The sequence below is a fragment of the Canis lupus genome, chromosome 5 (assembly GCF_011100685.1).
Source record: "Canis lupus familiaris isolate Mischka breed German Shepherd chromosome 5, alternate assembly UU_Cfam_GSD_1.0, whole genome shotgun sequence".
Lineage (NCBI taxonomy): Eukaryota > Metazoa > Chordata > Mammalia > Carnivora > Canidae > Canis > Canis lupus.
In genome coordinates, this window is record NC_049226.1 from 7,199,849 (window position 1) to 7,215,831 (window position 15,983).

A 15,983-nucleotide genomic window follows, 5' to 3' on the forward strand; every position below is an offset into this window, starting at 1 on the left:
GTCCAAGTCAGAATTGATGAGTTTCTTAGTACCTCTGATCCCCAGCTTTACTTTTTCTTTCTCCTTAGTACTTACCATACAGTAGTATTTAGTACTTCTACCATACAGCATTATTTACATATTTATAAAGTAAGTGTCATGTGGGCAGGAGTCTTTGTTTGTTTGGCATATGGCAGGAGCACATTGAATACTTCTTGGAATGAAAAGAAAGGGAAAACATACAAAATGGCCCCATGATTCTGTGCCTCAGTAGCTAGAAAAATGGTGTTTACAGAGTGTTATAAAGGAAAGGCAGGTGAACAAGTTTGGACAGCAAGCTGACCAGCTTTTTCCTGTTTCCCATGAATAAAAGTAGGCTTAAATACAATTGTGAAAGATCGACATTGAAGATTCTCACACATCAAGTGTGGTCAAGTATTTGTATGTGTAGCTGGATGGAATAGAAAGAAAGGGACCATGACCAGAGCCCTTCTGTGGTTCAGATGCTTGGATGTCTGATACTGAGGGGTTTTTCAACATGTCTGAGAAAACAAAAGGATATGGTGGTTGAGCTTCCAGTGCAGCCCATCCTTCCAGTGCCAAGCCCCCACTGCTGAGCAGCTCTGCAAAAGAGATAATACTTCCCATCAGCCCGCAGGTGCCCCACACTGAGAATGCATGTCCAGGCCCAAGGTCTTGCTGGCAGGGTTAATGAGCTGGGCTTTGTCTGTCTCTGTTCCTTAGGCTCTTCCCCCTCCCCCTTAGCAGCTTTGGAAATGTGGAACACGTTGTAATCCTTAACTCCACTGTTTTGAGATGTCCCTGCAACTGCTATAATAATCATTTTACAAACAACCTAGAACAGGCTCTAATTGCCTCTAATGTTGTATTACGGCTGGGATATGGGGAGAGCAGAGACATGCTGACTGTCACAACTCTGCTCTGATTATATGGTACCTCAGGGAGCATTTTCACGGAGGAAAAGGCAACAAGCCTATTGTTCTTCCTTCTTTTTGGTGAGCTGGCTCAGTGGAGCCCTCCCCACACCCAGGCAGCAAAAGAGAAAGGATCCTGAGCCAGCAGAGGAACCCAAACCTTCTGGTACTCTGTGAGCAATAAAGAATAATTTGATGTACAGACAAAAGAGCAGGAATGTATTCTTACTTCTCTTAACTACAGCTGGGGATGGTGTTTATGAGCCAGCTCCTTTTACTGCTGCAAAAGTCCTCGAGTGTTAATGACCTCCTGAGACAAGGTGCCAACCCAAGACTGTAAGAGATTCTGCATCAGTGAGGGAATAAGTGAATGGGCATGTGGATCACCAACTGAGCCAACTCTTATTGAGAGCTTAGAATGTCCTGGGGTTTCACACAAATCACTGCATCTGTCCCTCTCAATAACTCTATCAGAAAGGTTCTCAAATCACCCCCCTTCCAATAGATGAGGAAACTGAAGCTAAGAGTAGTTAAGAGGAACTCTCCAAGAACCACAGAAAACATCACCAGTGAGAGAAGCAGGGCTCAGGTATCCAGCCCTGTGTGGTTTCTGTATACCACATTACCTTCCTTAATGCTCTGGTTTGGGGAGATTGTTTCTGATCTCGTTCAGATGGTCATCTCTAGGACAGTCATGAGACTGACACTCAGTTTATCCTCACAGTCTTCTTCTGTCTCCTCAGATCCTGGCACTGCAGTCTGAACTCTTTTAAAGCCACCTTCCTCCTCCATGGAGCACCTTACATCTGAAGCCTCGTGGGGAGGCTCCTTGCCTCGCCCCTAGAAGTCCCTTGGTTTTACCTCTTCTGTTCAGCTCCAGATTATGCAAAGTCAGAGAATCACAGTTGCTAAAACTGTATAATATATATATTATAATATTATATGTATATAATATATATTATATGTATGATATAATACATGATATATATAATATTTCAAACTTTCAAGAGCTTTCCCAGTTATTATTTTATTTCATATTTACAATATGAAAATGGGCCAAAAAGGCAGTTGCCATTATTTCTCATCTTTATGGTCAAGGGGACTGAAGCCTAGGGAAGATAAACCTCCCACTGGAGCCTTAAGCAAATTGCTGAAAGAATCAAGACCTGCACCCCACCACTTGACTAGTGGGCTAACACTTTGACAAATATTGTACAACCAGCCTGGATCAGACCCAACCCCACTCCAGCTTCGGTTTGTCTATTGGAGGAAAAAGGATGGAATATGGCTTTGTTTGGGGTAATGGAGACAAGAGAGGGAGATCCTGGCAAAGCAGGGCATGGAGGCCGCTCAGATTCTTTGCATCCTAATGTACTCCAGCCATGACAACTTCCTATCCCCTGAAAAAGTAAAATAACAAGCCTAAAGATTTACTTAAAACTCCTACCTCCGAAGATAACAATCTCACCACCAGAGTCCTACCCCCCTGCTTACCTGTGTTTGAGATAAGTGTGAGGGGTTAACCTTGTGGGCAAGTAACAGCTTATCTTGCACAGCTTCCCATCCAGAAGACCTCCATCAGGGCCATCTCCCCACCAGGATTCAGGTCCACTGGGACTGCGTGTGTGCCTGAAGCTGAGGCTACATGCCTCGAGGTTGCGCTCACCTGCCCAAGGGCCAGATTCCTTAGTCCTGGCAGATGTACACTGAGGCTTCCTGCTCCTTCCTCTGTCTAGAAGCTGTCTCATGGAGGCAGAGCAGTGATCATTTACTCTGCTATTCACACAACATTAGCCACTTTGCAAGCACTCTGCAGACATTAACCCCTTCAGGCCCTGTTGCCAAGTGAGCTGGAGAGCACGAAGAATCCATTACATCAACATCCCATTGAATGAGTCACCCAATCTGCCCCACAGTTTACAATCTGATACACTGAAGAGTGAAATTTGACAGGATGGAAGTAACTGAGAGCCAGGGAAAAATACCTCACTCTAGATACACACTTCATTCATTTACTCCACAACGATCGATCATCTTGCCTACCATGTGCCAGACATGTAGTTGTCAAAGCTTGGTCCAGGGGGTTAGCTATCTAGTAAGACAGACTGCTATGATTTCCTTTTATATATATATTTTTTCTTTTATAATTTATTATCCACCTTTTTGAGCCTTTCAAGTCCAGGTAAGGCCCAGAGAAATTTCAATCAGATTGATAAAAATAAATGCAGTACTCGGAAGAAAGATTGTTTCTACAACTGACATGCAAAATCTCTGCCTCGCTGCAAAAACAAAACAAAACAAAAAACCTCCATAAATAAATAAATATAAATGAGAACAAACAACAACAACAAAAAAAAATCCCCTTCACCCACATGAGTTGACACTTCCCATAATGCACTGCAAAGTCAATTTGTGTAGACATGCACAAAAGGGTTCTTTTCATTTGCCATGGTGGATTGCAGCAAACTCTGCGTTTCGTTCATGTAATTAAGCCAACGTGTCAAAACAATTACCTCGTATAGACAGGGACTGGCAACAGGCTTCTTTCTTTTTTAAAAAATTTCCTTTGAGCAAAGTGATCAAGAGAGTTGTTTGCAGAATACGGGGCCCTTGTTTCCATTCAGGTCTCCTTTAAGAAAGGTCACCACATGACCCTGAGCCCGGGGATCTTGGTGTCTGCAGTTTCTAGACCTTCAGAGCGTGAGAGGTGAGATGGGATGTCAGGGACATGTGTGATGCCAGGTGTATGAGCTACAAGGAGAGCAATTTGGCAAACAATCCAGGACAGTGTAGGAAACAATTCTTTTATAAATGAATACATGCTGTTGGTGGCTGGAACGTAAAGCCATCTTGTGAGAGTGCTGAGTTAAAAAAAAAAAAAAAAAAAAAAAAAAAAAAGCTGCCAAGGCAGGTTGAGGCATTTTGACACCAGAGCTACGAATGCTACAACATCTATTACCATAGGAAGCATCCTCCACGCTAGGTGTGTGTTTGTTATAAATCACTCGACTCCTTTCCTTTCTCCCACAGTTAATATATTTTCTTTCACTGAGTATTATTCGCTGTGCATTACCAGCAATGTTCAGCTGTTAACATTTGTGTCTGTAGTTAGCATTTTTATTCAGCTAATATTTTCATTCAGTAACACTCACCAAGCGTCAACTTTATTCGCCTTGTATTTGCCAGGAATATTTTCTTCCATTAGTGTTTGTTTCTCCCTTTAAGAATTTTATTTGCTAGGTATTTTTATCATGTAAGGACTGTCAGCTTCAGCTAGCATTACCAGAAATTCTGATCACTTACTGCAAACAGCTCTGAGTTAGTGGCTGCTTCCCAGATGAACCATCTATCTGGGCCTCCATCTTTTGCATCTTTAAAATGGGGATAATAAAGATCTTGTAAACGTAGGTGAGCCAAATGTAGGACATAGCCATACTGGCTGAATTAAAGCATAACTCCAAGTTATTTCAATAAAGGAAAGAAAGAAAGAAAGAGAAATCTCGGAGACATAAATGCCATTCAGCTTCTTATAAGGAGAAAGAAAATTGTGACAAAAGAACGCTACAAAGAGAATTTGCTGCCTTCAGAAATGGCGAGCTTCTTTTCACCAAGGCATTAGGGAAGTTGTCAGACTTTCCACTGGGCCCCCCCTTTAGAGCAGAAGATTCAGTAGGTCTGGGCTGGGGTCTGAAAACTTGCATTCCTAACAAGTTTTCAGGTGATACTGCTAGTGCTGGTCCAGGGACCACACCCAAGAATTACTGACTTGAAGCATGGGCTGATGGTCTAGCAGAGCGGCAGCTCTATAGAAAAAGATTTTCCTCCTCCACTTTTCTTCCTCCCATGATATTTCCTCTGTTCTTTCCTTCAGGGGTATTACGTCCTTTCAATGTCTCCAAGCTCTAAACCTAGAATCCCCAAATAGCCGACATGGAGGCCAATGCCAGGACCTGGGGAAGGAGGTCTGCTAGGTCTGCTGGTGCATTAAGTCTGAAATGTGGGCAGGACGCAGCCCTACACAAGTAAAAGAAGGAATTTCAGTTTCTTTGATAGCTACTGCAAGTCCAGGGACATGCTTCTAAGAAAGAAAGAAAGAAAGAAAGAAAGAAAGAAAGAAAGAAAGAAAGAAAGAAAGAAAGAAGAAAGAAAGAAAGAAAGAAAGAAAGAAAGAAAGAAAGAAAGAAAGAAAGAAAGAAAGAAAGAGAAAGAAAGAAAGAAAGAATTGCAGCCTTGTAAATTCTACAACCAAGTAAGTATACCTGGTCCCCACACCTAATGCCTGAAGGGTTTCTCCATGTTCTTACACTAAGACAAAACAAAACAAAAGTTCAATGCATCCCAGCTACATCCCTAAATGCCATCTTATTACTACTGCCCAGCAGTCCTCAATCCTTCTTTAAAATCTCTTACCATTGGAGGTATTCCAGCTACAGCTGGGTGTCTTGTTATGAGCTTTGTTTCTCAGATTGGATGAGAGACGGTTTCTAGGGCCTTTCCAATGTTGTTATTTGCCTCCATACCAGGACAGAAATTCGGAATATCACAGAGGTGACTACTGGGTGTGGAACAGTCAAAATTATTTCAAAATCCTGTATGACATGGCAGCTTTCACAGTCATCCCCCCTCTGGGGTTTGTGTTTCCCCCAACCACGCATTGGAGACTCGCCCTGGGACTACTGGGTGAAAAGTGAGTCCCAAAGCCAAACTGGGATCCCGCCAAGCCCAATCTACTGGAAACCTGGTGGTACCAGATGGAAGCAGAGAAAAGCATGGCTGTCCTGCAGACATGAGGACTGAGAGAGGACCTAGGCTGAATCCCAGCACTTAAAAAAGGGAAGCAGCAGAGCTGGTGGCCAGCTGCCTTTCTAAAGGGTGCATTCCGGCATTATGGCAAGTACAGTTATGGAGCTGACCCTGGGCTTGACAGGACATTAGAAAGCTGTCAGCCTCTAATTAGATTCTGACAGACTCTGCTTGGATTTCGGCTTGCCAAGAGAACCCACTCCCACCAACGTCCCCCACCTCCAACCCCATCCCCTACCATGCCAAAGCAATGTATACCCCATTGCAATTCTATAGAACTCCAACAGAATGGTCACCTGTCCCCCAAACTAGAACCTCAGGGTGCTAATATCCTTTTTTCTCCTGAGCACCTGCTGCCCTGAAGAGGATCATGATGACCATCAGGGAAAGGCAGCGAGACTTATCTTCATGCCAGCCCCATGTGTATCCTCCTGAGAGGCTTGCTGGGGTTTAATAAAACTGCTGTGATCCTTCAGGCACATCATCCCTTGGGTTTTTTCTTTGTGTTCTATTTTGCATTTCTCAGTTGGTTGACATCACTCAGCTGTCAAAATCATTTCCTTGAGACTGCTAGGGAATCTGGATATGAAGCTTCCACGTTTGTAAATTCTCTTCATCAGAGAAGAGTATATCTACTGGAGGGACCAGGGAAAACATGGCCTCCAGCCAGAATGTAGTAGGGAGGGAGGTGGGCAAAGAAGCCAAGGAAGAGGGATCCCTGGGTGGCGCAGCGGTTTGGCGCCTGCCTTTGGCCCAGGGAGCGATCCTGGAGACCCGGGATCGAATCCCACGTCGGGCTCCCGGTGCATGGAGCCTGCTTCTCCCTCTGCGTATGTCTCTGCCTCTCTCTCTCTTTCTGTGTGTGACTATCATAAATAAATAAAAATTTAAAAAATTAAAAAAAAAGAAGCCAAGGAAGATTGCCTTCTATTCAGACGGACACAGATCCCCAGATTTCATAGAGCTTATTGGAAGAAAGAGGGAAGAAAAACGTGTGTCTGAGATGAGATGATCCTCATTCCTGATAATGGCAATCCTTCAGGGTTCAGACATTCCTCAATCTAGTTCTTGCACATCTGTTAAGTTTAAGGCATTTTTTTTTGATATGCTGGAAAAAAAGTATGTTTTCTGTACAAGTTCTTCCTTCCTTCCTTTCTTTCAGAGAGAATTGGGGAGGGGGAGTATTAAGCAGACCCTCTGCTGAATGTGGAGCCCAACATGGGGTTCAGTCTCATGATCCTGAGATCATGACCTGAGCTGAAACCAAGAGTCAGATGCTTAACTGAGAAACCCACCCAAGTATCCCTCCATTATTATTTAGCTCTCAGCTCTGATCCTGGTTCCACCTCTCACTAGTTGTGTGATTTCAAGAAAGCTATGCAATCTCACTGTGCCCCACTTTTCTCATCTGTAAAAGGGAGAAGTGATACTTAACGCGAGAGCTTTGTTGAGGAGTAAATAAGGCCAAAATTGTAATATCACTATGTGCCTGCCAGGAACTTAAAAACTGTTGAATCCCTCCTGCCCATCCTCTGCCTCCTCATTCATAGGAGAGGAATTCACCTCCCGTATATATACTTCCCAACCCACTGCTTTCTGCACTATGAACATGCATAATGCATGTCTGTATCTACTACAAATGCATTTGACTGCAAATAACAAAGACTCTGATTTAGTGTCTTAGCAAGTAGGGATTTAATTTTATCATTTAATAATCTGGTTGAAGGCTTTTCTGGCATTGGATCAGTAACACCGTGGGTCAGAGCTGTTGCTTCTATTTCCTTGATCTTGTCAATGGCCATATCACCCTGAACATGCCTGGTATTGTCTGGTTCCCTCAGTCTCTCCTTCATGGAGCAAGACTGTTGTTGCATCTTCAAATATAGCAGACACATTCAACCACTACAGAAGCAGAGTTGAGAGCTGTGCCTGTTCTTTAAGCAGGAGAACTAAAAGCCTTCCCAGAGCTCCCACGGAACTTTGAGTAGCATCTTCCAGGTCAGAGCTATGTTAAAGGACCACACCACCTCAAGCTGCAAAGGAGTCAGGGGAAAACTGTATTAATTTTCCCTCTTTATATATTGGAGGAGGCAAGGGGAGAAGGAGGTTAGGAATTCAGTGTCAGCCAATGAACAGGGTCTGCCACAATGCCCAACAGCAACAAAGGTCACCTTTCTTTCTGGTACCTGCATTTGGTATAGCTAAATACAAAGACACACTTACAGGAGACTGGGAAGCTTCCTGGAATCTAGCTGTAGTGAATATGATTATTGGTCATAGAAGGAGCAGCTACAGCCAAGAATAGAGGTTAATAATATGAAGCAGGAAGAGTCATCTGCCTCAGAGCTCACTCCCACGGGAGGGTTGTTTCAGTAACAATAGCCACCATTTATTGCATTTTGACTATATGCAAGTTACTGTGCTTAGTGTTGGTATGTTGTTTTACTTAATTCCCCCAAACTGGGAGATAGGTGTAGTTTTCCATCTGATGTAATTTAAAATGTAGCCCCCCTGAGAGATAACACAGAGCGTGGGTTAAAGATATCTGTAGAAATGTTGGACAAAGGATCCAGAGTTCCAGTTACACCAGACAAATGGGTTCTGGGGATCTAATGTACCCCACAGGGACTACACTGAACAGTGCTGGATTGGATACTGGCAACTTTCTGAGGATAAATCTTAAGTGCTCACACAGAAGAAAAGATGGAAGAAAAACTAGAAGGAAGGAAATGAGAAAGGAAGAAAGAAGGAAGGAAGGAAGGAAGGAAGGAAGGAAGGAAGGAAGGAAGGAAGGAAGGAAGGAAGGAAATGTGGTAAACTATGAGGTGATGGATATGTTCATTAGATTGATTCTGGTAATCATGTCACAATGAATACATATATCAAAATATGAATTTGTACATCATAGGGATGTACAATTCATATGTGCCAGTTATACCTTGAAAAAGCTAAACTAAAATAATATTTTATTTTTTTAAAGATGTATTTATTTATTTATTTGACAGAGAGCAAGAGAGTGAAACAGGGAGGTGCAGAGGGAGAGGGAGAGAGAGAATCCCAAGCAGACTCCTTGCTGAGTGTGAACCTGACGCAGGGCTCAGTCCCAGGACCCTGAGATCATGACCCAAGTCAAAATCAATAGTTGGCTTTTTAACACACTGAGCCACCCAGGCACTCCTAAAATAATATTTTAAAATAAACACTATTTTGTAATAAAAAGAGAAAGTAGGCAGGGTATATTGACATTAACAAGCCTTCTAAATACTTAAGTGCCAGGGAAAGGGGGTGATAGGAGTATGGAATTTGAATTTAGACAGCCCTGGGTTATAATTGCAATTGTGTCATGTAGTTCTATGGGCAGGTCACTTATTACTTTTCCTCTCTGAACTTCTGTATCTTCATCCATAGAATAGAAATAATAATAGCGCCTATGCCATAAGTTTTCTCTAACAAAATAAGGTAATAACAGCAAACATATAACATATTTTATGTGCCATGTTTTAAGCACTAACACACACATAAATACACATACCTTCCCTGGGGGATTCCTACCCCGATGTTAAAAATGAGAAAACTGGCATACAGATTGTCATGCCCGAGGAGCCAGGTTCCACGCCTCATGCTATGCATCCACTCTGCCAACACTGATGCTTGTAACCCTGAACCTTTATGAAGGCTGCTTGTTAAACATGGGCCCACATAGCACTAGCTGATGCTGTTAATACCCTTTCTCTGAATATCATCTATCTTTTTATTTTCTTCAAGGGGTCTCTAGATAATGCCCTGAGACCAGGGCCAGTGATTCTCATTCAGACATAATTTGCACCCCACCCAGGGAGCTGAGTGAGGGAAAATATTTGGAAGAGTCTAGAGACATTTTTGGCTGTCACCTCTGGGGGTGAGGGACACATACTAGCAGCATCTAGTGAGCAGAGACCAGAGATGTTGCTAAACATCCAATGATGCACAGGACAGTTTTCCACAACAAAAATATATCAGACCCCAAATGTCAACAGTGCTGAGAACCTCCGCTATAAACCGAGAACGACTTCTTGATGGTTATAAAGATGATGGCCTTAGAAAATAACCAATACAAGAACACTAGTTGGAAAAATCCAGAAGAAGCAGAATCCAGATACACTATATAAAGGCTATTCTCTTAGTCTGAGCTGAGGGTGTAACCAGGGAGAAGAATTGGAAATTGTCAACGTCCCCTCTGAAAACTTACACTTTATGTATAGGTTTATGCCTAAATTAAGGGTATAGTAAAGTGTATATTGTCCTTAGGCCCCAGGGATGGCTCATACAATCTCATAAAAATCTTTTTGTGTGTGTTCATAAAGTTCTAGGTAGTTTTAAAGGTAATTCTCTGAAATGGGTTGACCTCACCTGACTCTGTTTTTTTTTTTTTTAAACTCCAGTCCCCAAACTGGGCTTTTTTTTTTTTAATTTTTATTTATTTATGATAGTCACAGAGAGAGAAAGAGAGAGAGGCAGAGACATAGGCAGAGGGAGAAGCAGGCTCCATGCACCAGGAGCCCGACGTGGGATTCGATCCCGGGTCTCCAGGATCGCGCCCTGGGCCAAAGGCAGGCGCCAAACCGCTGCGCCACTCAGGGATCCCTCACCTGACTCTTATAATAAAAATTTTGGTGCCCAGACAGGACAAACCATGTAAGCAGCATTCTCCTAGAATCTTTGTTAGCAAAGTGCTTTCAATCTGAGTTTTCTACACACCGTGTGGGACTTAGAGTGATCCTAACAAAGTAGGTGGGAGGGTTGCTAAAAACGATTTGGGAGGGGCAACATGCGGCTCTCTCTTTCCCTGACTTAGCCTGACTTCTAGTATCTGATTCAATCTTAATTATAACAACCACGACAATAACAACTGTCAACACTGATGGAATGCTTAGTACATACTGGATACGGTGATAAAGCCTTTATGTGGGACAGCTCACTTAATCTTCACAACAAATCTGTGAGGTAAGTACCACCGTCATGCTTGTTTTACACGTGGGCAAACTGAAGCAGAGAGGTTAAAAAAACTTGCCATGATCACATTTGTCATGAGAGATGAAGCCTCACTATGAATGGGTGCAACCAGATTCCAGAATCCCTGTTGTTAGATATGATCCCAGGTTGTTTCTTGGACAGAACAGCTCTGGATATGGCCTGGAAATTCATGGAGATATTTGTCCCTTTCTATGCCAATGATAAAATCCCTTAAAGACTGAATCTGGATCAGCCCTGGAACTCTGTCTGGCAGGAACACGTGACTAAATTTGAATCCTCCAGGGCTCGTTTCCCTCCATAATGAACCAATGAATCCATTTCACCCTAACTGAACTTTTAGCATTTCTAATGTGTTCCACCTTTTGTGGGACTAAATTCTACAATTTCCCCTCCTACTGCATGCTAAAATCTTTTGACTACTAAATTGCCCCTCCATTGCTTCAGAGGGGACCCCTTGTTCTACAGTAAAGCCTTGCCAACCATTCCTGTAAGCCTGTTTCTGTACCCTTCATATATAACAAGTTTCTTCTTTGTCAATCTATCTACCTCCTTGATCACTGAAGTGGCCCTTTTCCGATTATATTCCGTTCCATTTCAGAAAATGCCTGAAGACCCATAGGAATATGGAGTACTCAGTCACTGAGCATCCTAGACAGCAACTGCCTCCGCTTAATCAAATCTGCTGCTCTTCAGGATGTTTTTGCTCACACCTGGTACAGGGATGCTTGGAGTCATAAACACTTAGAAGAATTGCATATGCTCCTATATCTATCTATATCTATATCTGTATCTACATCTATATCCATATCTATATCTATAATAGTTGAAGAAGGAGATGGAAGATTGTCTATAAGAAGGTACTTTACTTTTAGCCCTAAATACCTGATATAATTTAACAGACACAACTCCAGAGAATGGTTAATGAAATTCACATAATAGATAAAGAAATGGAGATTCAGAAAGATGAGTGACTGACCCAAAGATGCCCAATTATTATTGGCTCAGGATTTAAGCTGAGCCACTGTCCCTTCTTGCTAAACTACATTGGCTTAGTCATCACCATTGAGGACTGTGATGGTTAATTTTATGTGTCAACTTGACCAGACCAAAGGGTGTCCACATATCTGGTTAAACTAGATTTATGAATGTGTCTATGAGGTTATTCCTGAAAGATATCAGCATTGAAATTGAAGGACTAAGTAAAGCAGATGGCCCTCCCCAATGTGAGTGAGCATTCTCCAATCTACAAAGGGAATGAATAGAAGGAAAAGATGAAGGAAGACTGAATTCACTCTCTGCCTGACTGTTGAGCTGGATCATTGATCTTCTCCTGCCCTTGGTACTCCTTCTTCTGAGACCTTCAGCCTTGAACTGGAGTCTACACCATTAGCTCTCTAACTCCCAGCATTCAAGCTACACTACTGGCTTTTCTGGGTCTCTGGCTTGCAGATGACAGATAGAGGGAATTCCATAATTGTGTGAACCAATACCTTAAAATAAACCTCTCTCTCTCTCTCTCTCTCTCTCTCTGTGTGTGTGTGCATATATATATATATATATATATATATATATATATATATACAGATATATAGATATCTAGAAATCTCTTTCTTGATAGATTATAGGTATACATATGAATATGGGTATGGGTACAGACCTCCTTTTGGTTCTGCTTCTCTGGAGAACCCTAATACAAGGACCGTGAAACCATGAAGAGAAGAAATATATTTTTATTATTTCTATTCTATGTTAAGGGATTGAAACATCAAAGATGATTGGAAGGGATTGTGTACCATTTGCACAATCAAGAGTTTGGGTTATCCTCCAAGACCCACCCTCCTCCACCCATTAATCAGTGGCTCTCACCTTTTTGGCCTCCTTCAGAGGAGAATATTACTTGGCCAAGAACCCATTTTTTAAAGATTTTATTTATTGATACATGAGAAACACTCAGAGAGAGGCAGAGACATAGGCAGAGAGAGAAGGAGGCTCCCTGTGGGGGGCCTGATGCGGGACACATTGGGATCACAACCTGAGCCAAAGACAGATGCTCAACCACTGAGCCACCCAGGCAAGAACCTCTTAAAACATTATAGTCAAGCTTTCCTCGATTAAGTAAAATTACAAAGAAGGGGCAGTGGACAGACACGTAGAGGAAAATGAAGAAGATCTTAGGAGGCAATAAAGTTCAGAGAGGTAGTTGCTAATGGCAAAGTGTTTGTGAACAATGACCACCATCTATATCACAGCCCCATTTAGGATATAGACATGTGCACCATAACTTGTCTCAGTAGGAGCCTTTCTCCATTGTTGCATTTGTTAGAGAGCACTTATAACTACGTGTTGGACCCAATTCTTATAGCTTTACCTATATTGACTCATTTACCCCACAAGCAACTGTATGGCATAGATGCTATTATTATTACTATTTTGCAGTCGAGGAAAATGGACTACAGAGAGGTTAAGCAGCTTTCCTGAGACCACCCAACCGCAGAGTTAGAATTTGAACCAGGCAATTGGCTTCAGAATCTGTGCTCTTAACTATGACAAAAATAGCATCTAAGGCCACCCATTTATGAATGGAAGTATGGGCTGAGCTTCTTCACAAGTCCCAAGATCAGGACCACGAGCTGAGATAGGGTGAGACTGAGTCTCAGGGAATTACACGGATATCTGTGGTCAGCTCCGGACTCTGGTACCTGGGATTTCGCCTGGTTTTTCAAACCAAATCTCCACCCCATCCCATCCCACACCTTGTGTCTAGCAATAAAAGCTTTTCATTTTGGGGGGCACTATTACAGACTGTATGTTATCATCACCTCACTAATTTCCCTGCCTTGTCAGTCTTGATTTATTTCCATAGTCTTTTCTGGGGACCCCAGGCTGGAGGCTGGAGAGGTAGAGTAGAACAATAGCTGGTAACAGATTTTTGCCCACTCTGACTTCTGAATGCCGTCCATGTCAAGATTTCCTTATTGTTGCTTTCAGACACATTCAGTCTTTGGCCTGGCAGGCTAGCTTTGTGCTGGGCTTGTCACACGTGACCCAGGCTGGAAGAAAGCTCTGCTCCACATAGGACACAGTACTCTGCATGCTGAACTGACCTTCCGCCCTCAGCAGCTGTCTCACCGAGTGGAGCAGATCTGGCTTTCGGTCTCCAAACATCTGTTAACTCTTCCTTTAACTAGACCAATCTCAGTCATGTCTTGAGATTAAGTAGAATGAAGGAATTCAACACACAAAGTAATGAGAGGGATATGGATACTTTCTGGAGATTTCAAAGAAATCTTGATTTCTGTTAGGGGTTTGGGATATTCGGCTAACTTTTCCCCATGTGTTAAAGCTCTTTGTCAGGATCTACTTTTATTTCTATATCTGTAGCTTTCATTTGCATTAGGAGCACTTTTGACTTTAGAAATAACTTTACTGGGATCCCTGGGTGGCGCAGCGGTTTGGCGCCTGCCTTTGGCCCAGGGCGCGATCCTGGAGACCCGGGATCGAATCCCACGTCAGGCTCCCGGTGCATGGAGCCTGCTTCTCCCTCTGCCTGTGTCTCTGCCTCTCTCTCTCTCTCTCTGTGTGTGACTATCATAAATAAATAAAAATTTAAAAAAAAAAAAAAAAAAAAAAGAAATAACTTTACTTTTGGTGTCTGAAAGGCCCAGGTTTAGATTCAGATGACAGAACATGGAGCTCACACAGTAAGACTGACCCTAAACTCAAGGGGGAATAATGAATTCTTATCATGATAACTATTTAATGTTGTTGCCCTTGTTGCTTGAATCCTGAAGAAAGGCAAAGATTGTAAGCCATCTCCTACTATTCTTCACCAGCTTGGTTAGAAAGCTCATCTTTTTATTAGTTGACTTTAGCCTCCTTATAATTTCTATTCACTGGTACAAGATCTGCTGGTTAAACTAAAACAAAGCAAATATGCTGCAAAGTGTCCATGACAAGTCTTTGAGAACTTGAAGATAAAGCTCTGATACACTTAACATGATCTTTTTTTTTTTTTTTTTTTAGTTTCAAATAAGTATTTCTTTTTCTTGCCACATTCCAGTCATTAATATCACCCAATTAAAATCTCAGGGAAGAATATGAAATGGTATCCTTTTTCTTGTGAAAAAAACATCTCCTTTGGTTTTGTTTTTTCTCATGCTTGTGAGCTGACATAATGAGCCCAGCAGAGTAGAGTAAAATGTTTGGTATAGGTAAAGACTCATTTATGTGTGGCTCTTACCCTTGTTGTAGAGTTTGGGCCACATTTTTCTACACAATGTGAAAATAGGATTGAATCTGATGGACAGCAGTATTAAGTGTCCAGTATGACACAAACGCACCAATGAACAAATTACCAAGTGGTGAATAAATGTTCCAGTTGGTGGGGCTTTGAGAAGCAATGAGAGATCCATACATAGGTATCTGGATTTCCAGCATCTGACCAACTTGGGAAGAAGCTTCCAGAAAGAATTCTGAGTTGATACTGATAATGATGCAAATAATAATATAGTGAATAGGAGCTAAAGTATTAGGTCATTATGATCAGTTAAACACCAAACTAAGTTGTCACATGTGCTAACACTTTAGGACTTATAATATTACAATAATCCACATTCTATAAATAAGGATATTGACACAGAGATTAGTAAATGGCATGAGTAGATTCCATGCCAGTTTGTCAGACCCAAAATCCTTTAATCTTAATGTTTGCACACACTGGTTTAGTCACTTTCTAGAACTCAGAACATGTCCCTGATTATTAAAACAAAAAAAAAATGGAAGGCTAAATATCAAGTGATTCAACTAAGGATATTTTACCGAAGGATATCAAGGAAGAAACTTGGCTCAAAGTAGCAGGTGGACACAGGCAGAGCTGAGAGCTCTGCAGATGCCCCGAGCTCACCATTGGACCCTTTAGATCTGTCTCATTGACAGCAGAAAAGGCCTGGGGGGCAGAGACACTTAGAAGCCTGGCGGTGAGGGTGGGCCACCAGGCGCAGCATGCCTTTGGTTGAAGATTGAGTTGTTTTAGGCATATTACTTGCATTTCACCGCTATCAAATTCAATCAGAAGTCCAAAGAGTCTGGGTCTGTAGCCAAAGCACACACCAACAGCTCCTTTGCAGGGACTGACCTGCCCTGGAATATAGACATTTAGGGCTGAAGCCTCTTGAGCTTCTGCCCTCTCATTTTCTCCTGAAAATAACAGAGTAGAACCTGCATCTTGATGGTCCTCTCTGTGTCATTGTTATT